The following is a 14,243-nucleotide window of genomic DNA, read 5'->3' as shown; positions in this document are numbered from 1 at the left end:
GATATCACATTTTACGTTAACTGCATCAATTATAGTTTCTAAAGCGGACAAATTTCACGTATGAATGTAAAACCTATTGGACTTTGTTACAACCTTTGGAAGGGTCTTCGACAAGTAATATTCTCTAATTATAGCTATACTACAGGGCGGCACACAGTGTCTCCCTTTGTCGGCTTTAGATGTAGGACTAAGCGCAGTTGACAAAACTGTGATATCATTTTTCATTGCTGAGGTACACAGTTACAAACTTGAAGTTTTCAGTTTTGATATTGTGCAATTTTTATATACTTTTGTGTAAAAAAAAATTCCCAGCCCATACGGAGAATGCAATTTATGAAATAGATTCGAACTTTTTCATTTCAAATTCAGCAAACCTCATCAAATTCGGTGCTGTCACTGCTGAGAAAAGCAGTTGCTGATTTCCGACCTATTTAAATAGGAGCCTCCGAGCAGAAGCTTCTAATTCAGTTCGAGTTAGAACACAGTATTTCTGTGTAGGCGATGTTTGTAGCGCTTCTTGGGAAAGAGGAAGAGGAAGAAAATGGACAAAGCCGAGATGGTATCCAGAAACACGTATGATTGCCAGAGATCCCTATATTCTTGCTTCTTCAAATATATAACGGCCAGCGTAAATAAGTTAGAAGGTGCTGCAGCCGTGTGCACCGGAAAACTTCAAAGCCCTACAAAACAAGGTGCGTTGCGCACGTCTTCTTCCTCTCTAAGCTTTAATTTAGCGCTGAAATACCAATATATAACCTCACAACCTCAAAACGCACGGCCTTCCTGCGACCTTAGAGAATCGCAGCAACACTTCCAGCGAAGCTGTTTCTGTCGAGGAGTTGCAGAAGGAACGACAACTGCCTCTTATTTAAACACACAGTTTGAAAGGTTGCCCGCATACGATTTTACAGACTACGCACATTGAAAGCAGGGTCAGTTTTTGTTCTCGCAACAAACCTAAAAGTATGAGCATAATCCTGGCATAACGGTATATTTACCGACACGAACTGTACTTTGCCCACACATTCGACATAACTTGCGTCGTTATTAAAAATATGAAGTCTGGGCCCAGTTCAGCTGACCGAGGACATTGTGGAAGCGTATGACGTGCCTGATATTACTCTTGAAAATAAACTAAAAAAGAAATACTATTCATGAAGTATCTGCGGAGATATTATTTAACCCAGTGCTGTGAATTTCTTGCGAAATGCTGGTACCATCTGCATCCCCTAATTGTACCGCTATCGATTGAGCGAGTGATTTAAACTCGAAAGAATAAAACATTTAAAGTTCCATCCACAAGTTGTTTGAAAAAGAAATGCACATGGCTACGAGAGGAGGAAAGGTGAAGCATGGTGAGTGTTACCCACTCGTTTAATTTCGGAGACTTTTGGATGATTACCAAACCATTACTTTTCATTCGTTTACCGGCGGCTCAAGCAAGTTAGGCTTGAATTTTGTGAGTGCGACGCCATAGTGCGACTGCGTGAAAATTCTTCAGTGTTATGTTAGTGTATTGACTAGATTATTAATTTCTATTTTATGTTATAATTCACATCGATCTATTTTTGTTGCCATAAATCCATCTAATCTTGCGCTGGGCTCATCAAAATGTCGAATGGCAGCTTTTAACCACGGCTTCTTTTTCTGTGTTTATTTGAATGCGTGGAATTAAAGTTATCAACTTAATGACTAAACATTTAGCTCCCATTTCTTCAAGCATAATCCTCCTCACTTACACAAAACTCAAGCTGGGCGCCTGGTTCACTCCTTTAAGAACAGCGGGGAACATTGTGCGAATTAGCATTTTAAGCAACTGGCCAAGGAATTTTTCAAAGTTCATTTTAATTGGTCTTTGCAAGTGCCTTCCTGACCATCCTTAAGGTTCTCATTATTCCCACATGGAAACTGTACGGCGCTTTCAGTTCCTTAATTACAATAGGCAAACTATGTAACTGTTTTCATGTAACACCTATAAAATTCGTATTACGAGTGTTCAGCGTTGTCACATTTTTCAATATGGTAGCTGGTGATCATGGTGATTGTCGAACTTTGGGGTTATCGGGGCTGGAGAAGAATACTTTGGAAATATATGAATATAGACGTACTAGATAATAGATCATTAATTATGTGCGATACAATACCTGCCGTTTGTACGTTAACATAACTCGACACAATACTAAAATCGTCACTCAAGCCCCACTCAACGGGCTACTGCAAGTTAACAGTATTTGCTAGGCAAATGTGTCAACTCCCTATATCCTATCACTTAATATCAGTGTTTTTTTTCTAATAACACATACAAACTTTTTCGGTGTTTTAGAAAACAAGTATGTCGCCATTTCACAGGTGCCGATTGACAGGGATTGCATCATATCAACACAACTACGCTGCGCAATCTGTGATGCATTAATGAATCAATACCGAAAATGAAATAAATGAAAGGTCTTGCAGCACGAAGCTACCAAGAAAGAACCTACGTGGGTTCCTCAGTAAGATAGCCTCACAGTTAAAGAAAAACTCGACCGCGTCCGGTGATTTGAACCCGAGACCAACGCCTTCCACTACGGTCGCTCTACTATCCCAGCTAACAGGAAGCGAGCAGAGCGTGGGTGAAATCATCGATAGCTCAAGGCAGAGGAACACGGACTAAGGCAAATAAGTTCTGCGGAAGTTTCAAAAGTGAAAGAAAGGTAAAAAAACGGAAAGCTTGACATCCACTCATCTTGCTGTTACTATTTATTGCTCAGAAACCCATACGGGTTTCTGAGCAATAAATACTGGCAGTTGAACAAACGTACGCCCTGCTCCGAAATCGGAAGATCACCTACACCTTTATGAGTATGCACGAGCCACTGGTCAGTGCAGTACTCTCGAAAACGTTCAGCATTCCATTCTGCTACTTGCTTGTATACAGGGCGTCTTTAGAATTTTGCACTAGTTTCACCGTTCTGCCCTCTAATATTCCATCAACAAGGGCTCGGCGGTTATAATCACGGATCAGTCAAAGAGTGCACTACAGCCTTTGACACCTCTCGTCAGTGTCAAAAGCTTAAGAGTCGCGGAATCCTGAGAAGAGCTCGATATTTCCGCACTATAGGTGCGCCGCGCGGCAATCCGATTTGCACCTTCTGCGAGGTATAGAGCGTGCAACAATTTTGCATAGCTTTACTGGCTGCGGATGCTAGCTGCTTTTTGGCAGAGATGGCACTGCTCAAACTTTTGACGTGACGGTGTCATCGAGAAACATGTACTTCTTTATATTCTATACGTAAATTTTACTTAAATAATGGCCTTCCTAGGACATGGACTAGGACATGGAGTACTTTAGCCTAGTTGATTTTCAGGACAGTCATTGGAGACATTATGCTGTGAAGTTTAACAACGCAGCTGTAATGGAATGCATCATTATTAGCCGAACATTGTATACATGTAAACAAGTAAATGGTACTAAAATTTCATATGAAACTTTGCCTAATTGTCAAGACATCAAAATTTGGCTTGTTCGCCTCGTGTAATTTCCCAAGCTTTGACGTAAACTGAAAGAGCAGTATTCGAGGAGCGGAATTACTCTGTATTGCGACACTATGGCAGAAGAGAGAAATGTGTGATATGGTGGGCTCATATAAGGGCTTACCTACCGTTCTGCTGCTGATGCACCCAGAATATTCAATTTTAATTAGAAACAGATGAGTAAATGATAACAGCTGCTCATGGGGCGCTGGCGTGATCATTAGAAAATCACCGTAGCGATGTGGACGTAAGCAATCTGTAAGGGATATTTTTAGCTGAGCTTCACACTATATTCCCAGTTTTCATCAATCCTTCAAACACTTTAAAGTAAGGATGGAACACTGTTCTGACAGATTTATAAAATAATTCCAGAACTACTTATCTAAGGGTGCAGTGACCTGACACAACAATAGAATTAAGAACGAATTATACAGCTGAATGTTGTGGTAATTGTACTGATAGCAGCCGATGACAGAGTCCTCTAATAAAGCTTTGTGGGCGTAACTCAAGAAAGCTTCTGCGGTTGTTATCGTACCCTCTTTTTACACAACAGCTACATTAAAGGTACACTAAGGGCAAATATTAAGTCCAGCTGAAGTGATAGATTAATGCTCGGGAATCTTCAAGGCGTCAATATTATCGCGAACAGAACCTTAATAAACAAGAAGTTGAGGTAAATGCAGGACATGGTTAAGGACTCCCCCAGGACATTGAAATACTTGCCGATTACGAAAACACTCCTCAGTTAAATTCTGTCACTAGTACTCAACCTTTCGTTGCAAAAGACATCCTCGTAGTATTTTATAGCATGGAATAAAATGCTATTGGTCCAGTTCTATTTCATTTTTTTAGAAAAAAAAAGAACTCATTGAAATTACCATTGACAACGACGCGGGCAGTCGAAAGGTTTCGTTTTCGCTCGACCCTGCGCCGCCCACGCTCTCGCGTTTCAGCAGTTTCGTTATCGCGTAGTGCTGCGCTGGTTTGGCTGGCTCGCGAAACTCGCACAAACTACAAGTAGCAGAGAATCCCACTGGTCTACGCCACTAGGACAAAAAGCAGTTGCCTGGGCGAATCCGCCGCTCTGTCATGGCTTGATATACCGCCGTCTGTCGGGCGCCGGTTCACTCCCGAAGGTTGCAACAGGAGATAATGGTCTATGCAGTCACCACTCCCCCCGGTTGTGTGGCGGGAGATTAGAATTTCGAAAAAGGCATTCGGACCCTCCATATGCAATTTTCTCGTAAACAAACCATTTTCGTTGCGCGAAACAAGCGTTGCGAGGTTCCTGGAATGGTATTTAAACAGTAAACGTCGACCTAGTATTTGCATTTAGTGTCCCTTTAACACGCCCATGTGTCTTCTTGCAGAATTTGCTATACTCCTCTGCGCTTATTCTGCTATAAAGTTATGAAGACATTTAGTACTTCTGAAATTTCGTGAAGCCATACGTGAATGGTTGAAGAAATAAGAAACACGAGCTGCATAATGAGGATATATTTTTGGGTTTTTGATATGTCGATCAGTAGTAAGCGAAAGAACCTTGTGGAGTAAATCAGACAGCCTTCATTTACACCACCACCTTGTACGAAAATATCCTCCTTTGGTATAACGCAAACAGATTGCGTCAAATAGCTTCAACTACGCAATCCTTTGTACGAATTCCGTTCTACCATTTTCCTTTCTACGTCTGTTGCTGCTACTGGTTTTCCACTTTTGTGTATCTGAATTCCGTACGCTGCTTGCTGAACAATTTCTCCGATGTTCCAAGCAGTGTAAGAGTCTCCCAAGAAACATCTTTTCCAAGACATAGCTCCCTAGGAAAACAAATAAATGTTAATAGCTTCACAAAGTTGTAAAAATACTGAAAGTTGGTCGAGCTGTTAACTGTTCATTATGAAACTGCAGCGAGCACAACAAATGTGCCTGAGTTGCGACTCAGCGCTTGTGGGTTACCTTTGCTTCGTGTCTTGTTTGCTGTTCGCCTTGCAGTTTCATAATGAAACTTCATAAAGATGCACCTTAAAAAGAATCAAACAGTCAAATACACGTTATCTATGTTTATATCTAAAATTCATCTGACCTAAAGGCAAAAGACGTCTGGAAGCCCATGCGCATATCACGAAACCAGCTAGCAATTTTTTGTGCAATGAACTTGGTGCACATACAAAAGAAACCATACATAAACCGCACATACGTGTCTGCATTTCTTAAGAGAGAGAGAGAGAGAGAGAGGTATTTTGCACTTGATCTGACACCCACTGCTCTCTGCGCATGCACCGCGTCGTATTCTAAAGCGCGGTTCTTCTACTTGACGGTTCTGCGAAACGTCGCCACATGTCTTTGGCATGGTCTAGTGGTTAGGATACCTGGCTCTCACCCAGGAGGCCCGGGTTCGATTCCCGGTGTCGGAAAGGTTTTTTTTTGCGCTTATTTCTTTTGGTTATTCCTATTTTGTATAGTATACATTGAAGCAGTGTCAGGTTAGGTTAGGGTGGGTTAGGCTGACGGGGCGCGAAACAGACGGTGTCACCGCTCTCCACCTTTCCGCCGCTGACCTCGTGCCTCCGTCGCTATAGCAACGCGGCGCATGGGCAGAGAGCAGTGGGTGTGAGATCGAGTGCCAAAAACCTCTCCCGGCGAAAGGATGCCAAATGCCATATACAAAAATAAAATTTGGGTCAACAGAACATGAGTTCTTCACATTAAAAAGAAATGTTTAATTTCTCCTAATCAAAGATTCCTTCCTGTACCCTTGAGGGGGACGGTGTTAGCCATGTGACACAAGAGGCTCTTTTTATACAGCCGTGTTGGTGTAAAAATGCTTGAGTGTTTGGCCAACCCGTCATCGCGGGTATGTGCCACGCTTGAGGACGATCATCATCAGCCTTTCGAACTATCCCGACAATACACGGAGATGCGTCCAAAGGACGCTCAGCGTTTTCTCGAAAACCTGGGACGTCATGCCGACGAGCCTCGCCCCGAGCGCACCGACAGCACAGAGTGGGAGGGCGACAAGGCTCGTTGCACTACGGGAACGGTGACCGCCGTCGCCGTGCTGGCACTGTTCAGCATCGGCGCCATCGTCATCGGCAAGGTGATGCTGGAGCACGCCGTCGACAGGCGCCTCGCTGCAGGAGAGAGCAAACAGCGGGGCGTGGCTCTGCTGGCCGACAACGTGACGTCACCGCTTTTCGCCGTGAACGTCAGTGGACTCAACTACTCCGACTTCGCCATCGTCGGTGTTTTCGAGTGAGAGAACACGGAGGATTGGTGCTCCACGAGAGAAGAGACGCGTCGATGGGTGAACAGTGATCAGCGGGGTAGCTTAAAAAATAATTGAAGGCTCTGTAGAGGCTAGAGCTTGTTCTTGGTTAACGCGGTACAGCGCTCCGTTCCAAGACCAGTAGAAACACATTAAATGGGCACGGACTGAAATATCCTTTTTTATTTTTTGGCTCTGAATTTTGTCAAAAGTATGAATATTATTTCTTCTTCACCATGTATCTCGTTCGACTGTTTGGTACACTTATCATGGCACACCTGTTACTCCAGACCTTATGGAGCTTATAGCAAGCCTAAGCTGCTCCCTTAAACAGATTGTACCCTGCCACCTGGTCTCAGGCAATGAAGCTCACGTAAACTATTTACAAAAAACCGTACTGCACCTTGCTCCCGAAATACGGCGAAACCTAATGTCATGAAGCCTGAGGATGGTTGCTGACATCTCATCTCCGTCACGACGTCACAGATATGTGTCCACCATTGCCTAATACGAAAATCGTGTAGTCAGTGGGCTAGTGCACAAGATTTGCTAGTCAGACAGAATGTCGAAGCGAAAGCCGACGCCGAAAATTATCACGACCACAATATGGAACTACGTTGGCCGAAAGAACGGCATGTGAGCTTTTTTAACGACGAGCTGCAAGCTATTATGGTTTCATAGTGCGCATGCTTGCAAACCTAACGCATATAAACGTGAATTGCTCACTCAAATTTGCAGACAAAACGCTTTGCGCTTACTGCTGCTTTTTGCTTACTAAAATTTTGCAACAATATTGTATTTTATGGTGCAAATCATTCAATACGACATACTCGCAGCAATAAATGTTTAAAAAATGTCTAGCTGTTGTCATTTCTAGAGCGTGAAGGGAGGCAAAACAATGCCTTCGAGTTAAGTTTCCTGTTCTGCTTATCTCGAAGGCCATGCTTGCCAGAGACGCAGGCGATGAGAAACTTCCTGCACAGCAAGGTGCACCCCTATGATTTGTCGTTCGGGCTCTCCAGGAATCCTTGTGGTGCTGCATACGCTACGCTCACTGGCTGGAAGCACCTGCTCGGGCACTATAGGACGAGGGACGAATAGTTGAAGAGGCCTACTATCTATGCCTTACTACTATACTTTTTCAATGAAAACATTTTTTAAGGGTTCGTTGAATACCAGGGTTAAATATTCCCGATCCGTCCTCCCAGTATTGTGGTCATTTAATTACGCAGAGTTAGCTATGGTTATCGCAGTCTACACCCTAATTACCTAAACTTAAATTATTATCAACTTAATTATTGAATTAAGGCCCACGTCGCCACGACAGTCTTGCTGGCTTAAAAAATTGTGTTAAGAACCAGTGGTTGCGCGTATATTTGGAGACAAGCTTCCCCTTTTTGTCTCTTCGATTCCGGAACTAAGTGCCAAGAGAGCGCAAGGAGATAGTGGTTCTCATGCTTTCTTTGCTTAGAGCATTTTAAGCCGGACCTACGTGCTGTCGATTGCGCGCGAACGTTATCGCGCAGATATCACGTGCTGGCGACAGCCCGCAACTCACCTTACGAGTGCGCAACGACCTATTCGTTGTCTCAGCGTCGTTGGCGATTACACTCAGGGCTGAGGCATTGCAGCGGGCTGTCTTGCGCAACGACAACGCCCAGCATCGCGTGGCAGTGCAGGGCGTGGGCTGCTCCGCGTGTGCAAAGTTTCGAAATCGGAGCGAAGAAACGTGAAGAATCGTTGCGAAATGCAATGAAACAGGGGACATCATGTGCAATTGGAAATTCCCAAACACTTTTGCTTTTATCGTGCCGTTTCTTTCTTTATTCTTTTTCGAAGCATGATGGCAACAACTTGCAATCGCAAAAGGAAAAAAAAAACGTTGGCGCTCGGAGCAGCTAGCACGTAAAACGCGCATAAGCATTTGCATTGGCCCCCGCGTGAGGGGTGATATTACGGCGCCTTTTGCGTCAACCTTACAGAGAACTCATACCTTTCTTGATGTTCAGAAAAACAGCTCTGACTACCTTAAAATTGCGCTAACTTGTTAGTCACTCACCGGGACTCACCGTTTGAGACTGCCACAGTAACACAGGTCGTATGGCCTGTGATGCAAAAGCAAATAACTAATTCCAGTTGTTAGGCAAGCAGGCTGCGTCGCTTATCTTTTTCCCGCTACGTAGCTTCATTTACATATCCTCGACTCGAGTGGGTGGAACTCAGATGTCGAGCGGACCTAGCATGATCCGACCGCATGCACCTTGCGAATCGAGTCACGCAGTAAACCTCCTCCCTCCCCCCTCGCAACCCCCCTTCTAGCAGAAAACACGACCAAACACTCCTCGACGCTTCCTTGGTCAAACCTGCTGGCTTTAACCTGCGTCCAATCCGCTACATGAATTCGCCGAGGTATTCGATTGACAATCTGAATCGGCCTGATTTTATAGTGTTCGCGTAAACATAGCCAATATCCGCAGAACTCTAAGAAAAGGTAATGTAAAAGAAATCCCCAATCAGTTGAGCCTCGTACTTCTTTTACATATGCTTCCTCTAATAATCACTGGCTATCAGAAAAGGCCTCCTGGCATCCACTCGACATTTAACACACCAAGATAGTGACCCCTTGCAAGATCGTGTAACGCAAGAAAAAAAAATAAAGAAAGATGGCGCAAGGTATCTGCCCATGCGCCGCTTCGCAATCTATAGGATGTGCGTGCAGGTCTGACGTCAAAGGGCAAGCCTTTATCTTAAGGTGGTGCCACAGACAAAAAAAATTTCTTTCAATCAGCAATCAGAACTCAAATAAAGTAATTTCCTGAATAAGCATGCCTTATTTAACTTGTTCATCTATTTAAAGTGCAGAAAATGGTTCATTTTACTTTCTGCAGGTATATTTTATAAAATGTCGTAAAAGTGCTAGTCGCGCCAGCAGTGATAAGTAACTAACGATTAGCTGAATTGAGGGAAGCTTTAGCGTTTATGTAGCTAAAGGGGTGATTTGTGCGATGAACTAGGATAAACGCATTGTGCTAAATATTAAGTAATGTTTGAAAAACTACGCAAAGTGAAAGAAATTGCCAAAATTGACCAAATTTCTTTGCAAAATGAACTGTAAGTGCGAAAATATTGCATGAATTTATTTTGTTTTAGTTCATTGTACACAACTCTATGTGAGGAACGATTGTGCAAATTTCATATCAAAACGTTCATTAAAAGGTAATTAAAGCTTGCGTACCATGAGGTGGAGCAAAATCTTGTATTGAGAAAAACGCGTGACAGTTATGACAACTACACAGAGTCCTAAGATGTAACAGCTTCATAGCTGGAGCCCCCGTGAGAGCATATGAGTCTCCTTTTTCGTGTTGCTGCTCCACAATGACATGAAATTAAAAAAAAAGCATTTTGAATATCAGTTATATAAAAGAAATAGTGCTGATTTTCGGTTTCGCAATACGAGGGTATGGGTTGGGAAACTTACTATATCTCCGCAGCTAATGATGGTAGGAAGCTGATTCTTGTGCACTATGACGCGAAATGGTTGGGCATGCATGAATTTTCGGAAGAAAAATTGATTTTTAAATGTGGCATACCACCGTAAGTGATAGTGCTATAAGCTGCGGTGGCATTTAGCTGCTCGGAACCAGATCGCGGGCATTAGCGTCAGTGCGCTTTGATGTAGTCAGTATACAAAATACGGAAACGCATAAAGAAAGAAAATCAACTTGAAGGCAGCCCGACTTGGCAAGCGAACAACCCATGAACACATGCCCTTCACTTTTCCCTAGCATTGGCGGGCCAACAGTTGAGCTCTGAGACTAGGAGTATGGGACGAGTATGTTTGGTCAGCAGTATCTTTTAGTTATGCGCACTTGTTCAGCAGCCCGCCGTAGCTCCCCAAGCTGCTGAGCCGCAGCATTCAAATCTACCACACGCTCTTACGGGACGATCACCTGTTGGGCCTACTTGTGTGGATTCAATCGTATCGTGCAATGCTCTCCAAGTTCTATTCCTTCTCCCTAGCAGGACCGCCTGTTATTTGGGAAACCGCAATACGTAGTGAACGGCAGCCGTGCAAAAATTTCGCCCGAAGCACGTGTCGATGAGACACTGAAAACAAGTTCTTTAATATTACGGCAGCATTATGGTACAGCCATAGAAAAAAGGATTCTACAAGAGCGGACACTCTCATAGAGCCCAGCGGCCGAATCGACTGCAGCGCACCAAGCCGTCGGTATTAATACCTTAACCACACTTCCTATTTCATATCTAGGCGCGCGCGTTTTGAACGCTAGCGGGAACGCGTTACGCCGGCTGCGCTGATCGGCACGGCATTTTTTTTTTTTTGCTTCCACTGCTTAACCGCGAGTGGTCCTGGCCCGGAATCATTTTAGTATTATGTAAAAATAATTGCGAACGATCTTTACAAGTCTCCATCGAATATGTGTCCCGTGCAATTTCGTAAAGAAGACGCAAGACGCCTTGTGAAATGAGGAAATGTTTATTTTGCTCCATATTAATGCTGGCTGCGGGCTTTTTGTGCATTCACCCAACGTTGTGGCACCATTTAAGCAGCAGTACTTTCCGTACGAAGCACCACCGGACGACGCCAGCTGAAAAAAGTAAATTACAAGCATGCGCCATTTTGGTATTAACACATACGAATAATGCGTGTCAACGTGCGAAAGTGGTAAATAGGCGGCATTAGAAACAAAATCAGTTCGCGTTTACATACACTTCGTAGAAAATGCCCTACTCATCCCAAACGATACCGTATATACCACGAAAACATCCTATTTCCAAGCATTCCATTCTTCCCGGTCCTTACTTCCTGCAACTTTGGAGCATGTGTACACGGGCTACTGCGTGTTTCTAAGTGAACTTGGCTACAAACGACGCAATAATACGCTAAGAATACACGGAGGTGGCCTCCACACAGGCTCTCAATCGGACCATGCTGGACGCTCGCAGAATTCCTTCTACTCGCACTTAAGACAAACGCGCATGGGTGCAAAGCCCATCTTCAGCCGTTCAAAAGGCAGAATTTTCGTGATAAAAGTTCCTGGTGTTTGAGCTCCTTGGCGTTATCATCAGCGCGGTCTGGCGGCGCAAGCAAGACACTCCCGTGCTATCACTCTTGGAAACTATCGTCGCGTCTTCGACAAGCGTCAGTACGGAAAGAAGGTTTGAGTTTTGCGGGGCCATAAAAATTGTCACAAACTTGTCCCAGTAAGATTCAGTACACGCCAAAGTAGCTATCATCATGGCTGAGCTGCTTTTCGCTGCGTTATGATAGTCGTGGCGACTGTGCCTCAAAAATTATCCCAACATGCAACGAAATTAATTGCAATAATGCTGGGGGTCAGAGAAAGCGTCACGAACTCGTGCCAACAAGATTCAGCACACGCCAATCTTAACTGCGTCCCATGGCCGAGCTCCTTATCGCTAACCGCGTCACGTCAGGCATGGCCACCGCGTTTGAAAAGTACCCAAAAAGAAACGAAATTACTTACAATAATGTTGGGGATTAGAGAAAGCGCCAAACTTGTTCCAGTAAGATTCAGTACACGCGAAACTGCGTCACAGTGCCCTGTGCGACCAGCGTGCCTCAAAACTACCGAAATAAGTTAAAATGATGTTGGGGCTCATAAAAAGTGTCGGAAACATCTTTCAGCACGACTCAATAATTCAATTTAACCGTGCCACGAGGGCCGAGCAGTTTTTCGTTACCTGCGTCTCAAGTCTAGGTTCCATGCCCTAAGCCCAATTGCTTGATATGCGTCGCAGACTATCGAACAAAATTTCTCACCCTTCCGTAGTGCAATAGTGCAGTGGTGCCGTGTCGAAATGCAGAAGAAACGCACGAATTCGCCGGGAGCTTAACAAAGCCCGCTAAATCCAAAAATAGAAAAACAGGCACACGGGTCGCCGAACAGGCCAACGCTCACACTCATATGCGCAGCCGGTCTCGCTCGCTTCGGCGGCGTGTCTGAGAACGACAAATAACAGGTGATTCTGGCGCCTCATTCGCCTGTCGCTAGGCGACGGAAGTGAGCCGCAAAGCATAATTTAATTTATATGCAGATATTTTTACTTTCGCCGGGAAAGAATAAAAGAAAATGAAACAATGTCTGTTAACTTCATTTCACATTCTCTTTTTTTTTCGGTGCTTGCGGCCGCATACGGTAGACCTTAATACTAGCGTGACGTATTTCCTGTTGCCAGTTTTCGCCGAGTGTCCCCTCTTGTTTTAACCATTTCTCGATGGTGCAGCAGAAAAGGTAAACTTTAAAGACAAATCATCAGCAAGCTTCAGCCATTCCTTCAGCGCACAATTAATTCACTAGGACGTGTCATCGAGTTCTAGGGATGGGCACCTCCGTCTTAGTTGATTAGTTTCCTCTAAATATGAGCCGTATCCATTATAGGTGATTGCCTAATACTCAGAAGTAATTGTAAAAGTAATAATAACGTGGTAAAGAACTTTTAACTAATTTAGAGGAAACTAAAAGCAAAACAACGTAATGATGCATGTGACCGTAGCATTGAATTTGTATTCAATCGAATGGAATCCTTTCAACAAGATTTTTCTGAAAGAAACAAAGGCGATGTTCCTCACAGCAACCCCAGATTGTTCAGAAATACTTTTTCCTGCAATTAGTCAATGCCACAAGCAAGTATTCCGAGGTAGCGTTGCAAACAACCGAGATGGACTTCACCTATAAGTTCCTATCAATTTCCTTGGTTCATACGCTCGTGAAAGCCCTTCCAAAGACGCACACGGTGACCGAGAGTAGTCGTTAAACGTTTCCCATGGTCTATGCGTGCCCACTGTTGGCCCGTCACGAACGGTCTCTTCTCGATGCGAAAACGGGCTACGAGCAAGTAGTCGAGCGAAATTGCACTGGAGCGCTGCCAACGTGATGCGCTCGGGAAGGGAAGCGGCTTGCGTAGGGCGAACGAACGGAACTCCTGTGTATCACACAAGCCGAGGAAGGCCGAGCGCGTCGCTATGGCAACGATCTCAGCTATGATAGCAGGGTTTCGCCACGGGAAGGTTCCGCTGCCAGCCCGCTGTGGCGTCGCGGTGTAGTACGGTTGTCTCTTAGAAAAGCAAGAAAAAAAAAGAATAAGCTTAGCGAAACTTGTCCGGGTTGTCTACGCGTGAATCTTCGCAACGGATAGCCCCTCGCCAAGCGGGATACCGTCTTCGGAGACTTCAGTAGAGGTCAGTCGCTGTTCTTTCAAAGTTTGTTCTTCAGCAAAGCTAGTGCCAAACATCTGTGAATTGCACCCGCACTATGGCGGCAATATGGGGACTGGGACGCACAGACCCGGCTACCTGCACAGGGAGCGACAGCAAAGCTATAGTGGCTATGGACAACTTGAACATATATACTTAGCACTGCAATAACGCGACGTGTTTCGATGGCAGTACGGACAAGTCTCACCCGTTATCGCGCATTCA

General features: G+C 44.4%; 1 protein-coding gene and 1 non-coding gene across 6 annotated transcripts in view; both read left to right on the top strand.

Moving 5' to 3' along the window:
- Window positions 1-5,855: 5,855 nt before the first annotated feature.
- On the top strand, window positions 5,856-5,927 carry TRNAE-CUC (transfer RNA glutamic acid (anticodon CUC)). The gene has a single exon. It is a non-coding gene; the product is annotated as a tRNA-Glu (tRNA).
- A 7,834-nt stretch (window positions 5,928-13,761) lies between these two features.
- Window positions 13,762-14,243, top strand: part of LOC142563854 (uncharacterized) — a 68,971-nt gene continuing 68,489 nt past the window's right edge. For 2 of the 5 annotated variants that reach the window (XM_075674517.1, XM_075674519.1), the window contains exon 1: window positions 13,765-14,003. The gene's annotated coding sequence lies outside the window, so the exon portion shown is untranslated. Of the gene's footprint in view, window positions 14,004-14,243 lie in introns of all 5 variants that reach the window. The other 3 variants (XM_075674518.1, XM_075674516.1, XM_075674520.1) reach the window with 3 other exon arrangements.

This window comes from Dermacentor variabilis, chromosome 11 (assembly GCF_050947875.1).
Source record: "Dermacentor variabilis isolate Ectoservices chromosome 11, ASM5094787v1, whole genome shotgun sequence".
In the NCBI taxonomy this organism is placed as follows: Eukaryota; Metazoa; Arthropoda; class Arachnida; order Ixodida; family Ixodidae; genus Dermacentor; species Dermacentor variabilis.
This window is presented reverse-complemented; position numbering and strand designations above follow the sequence as displayed.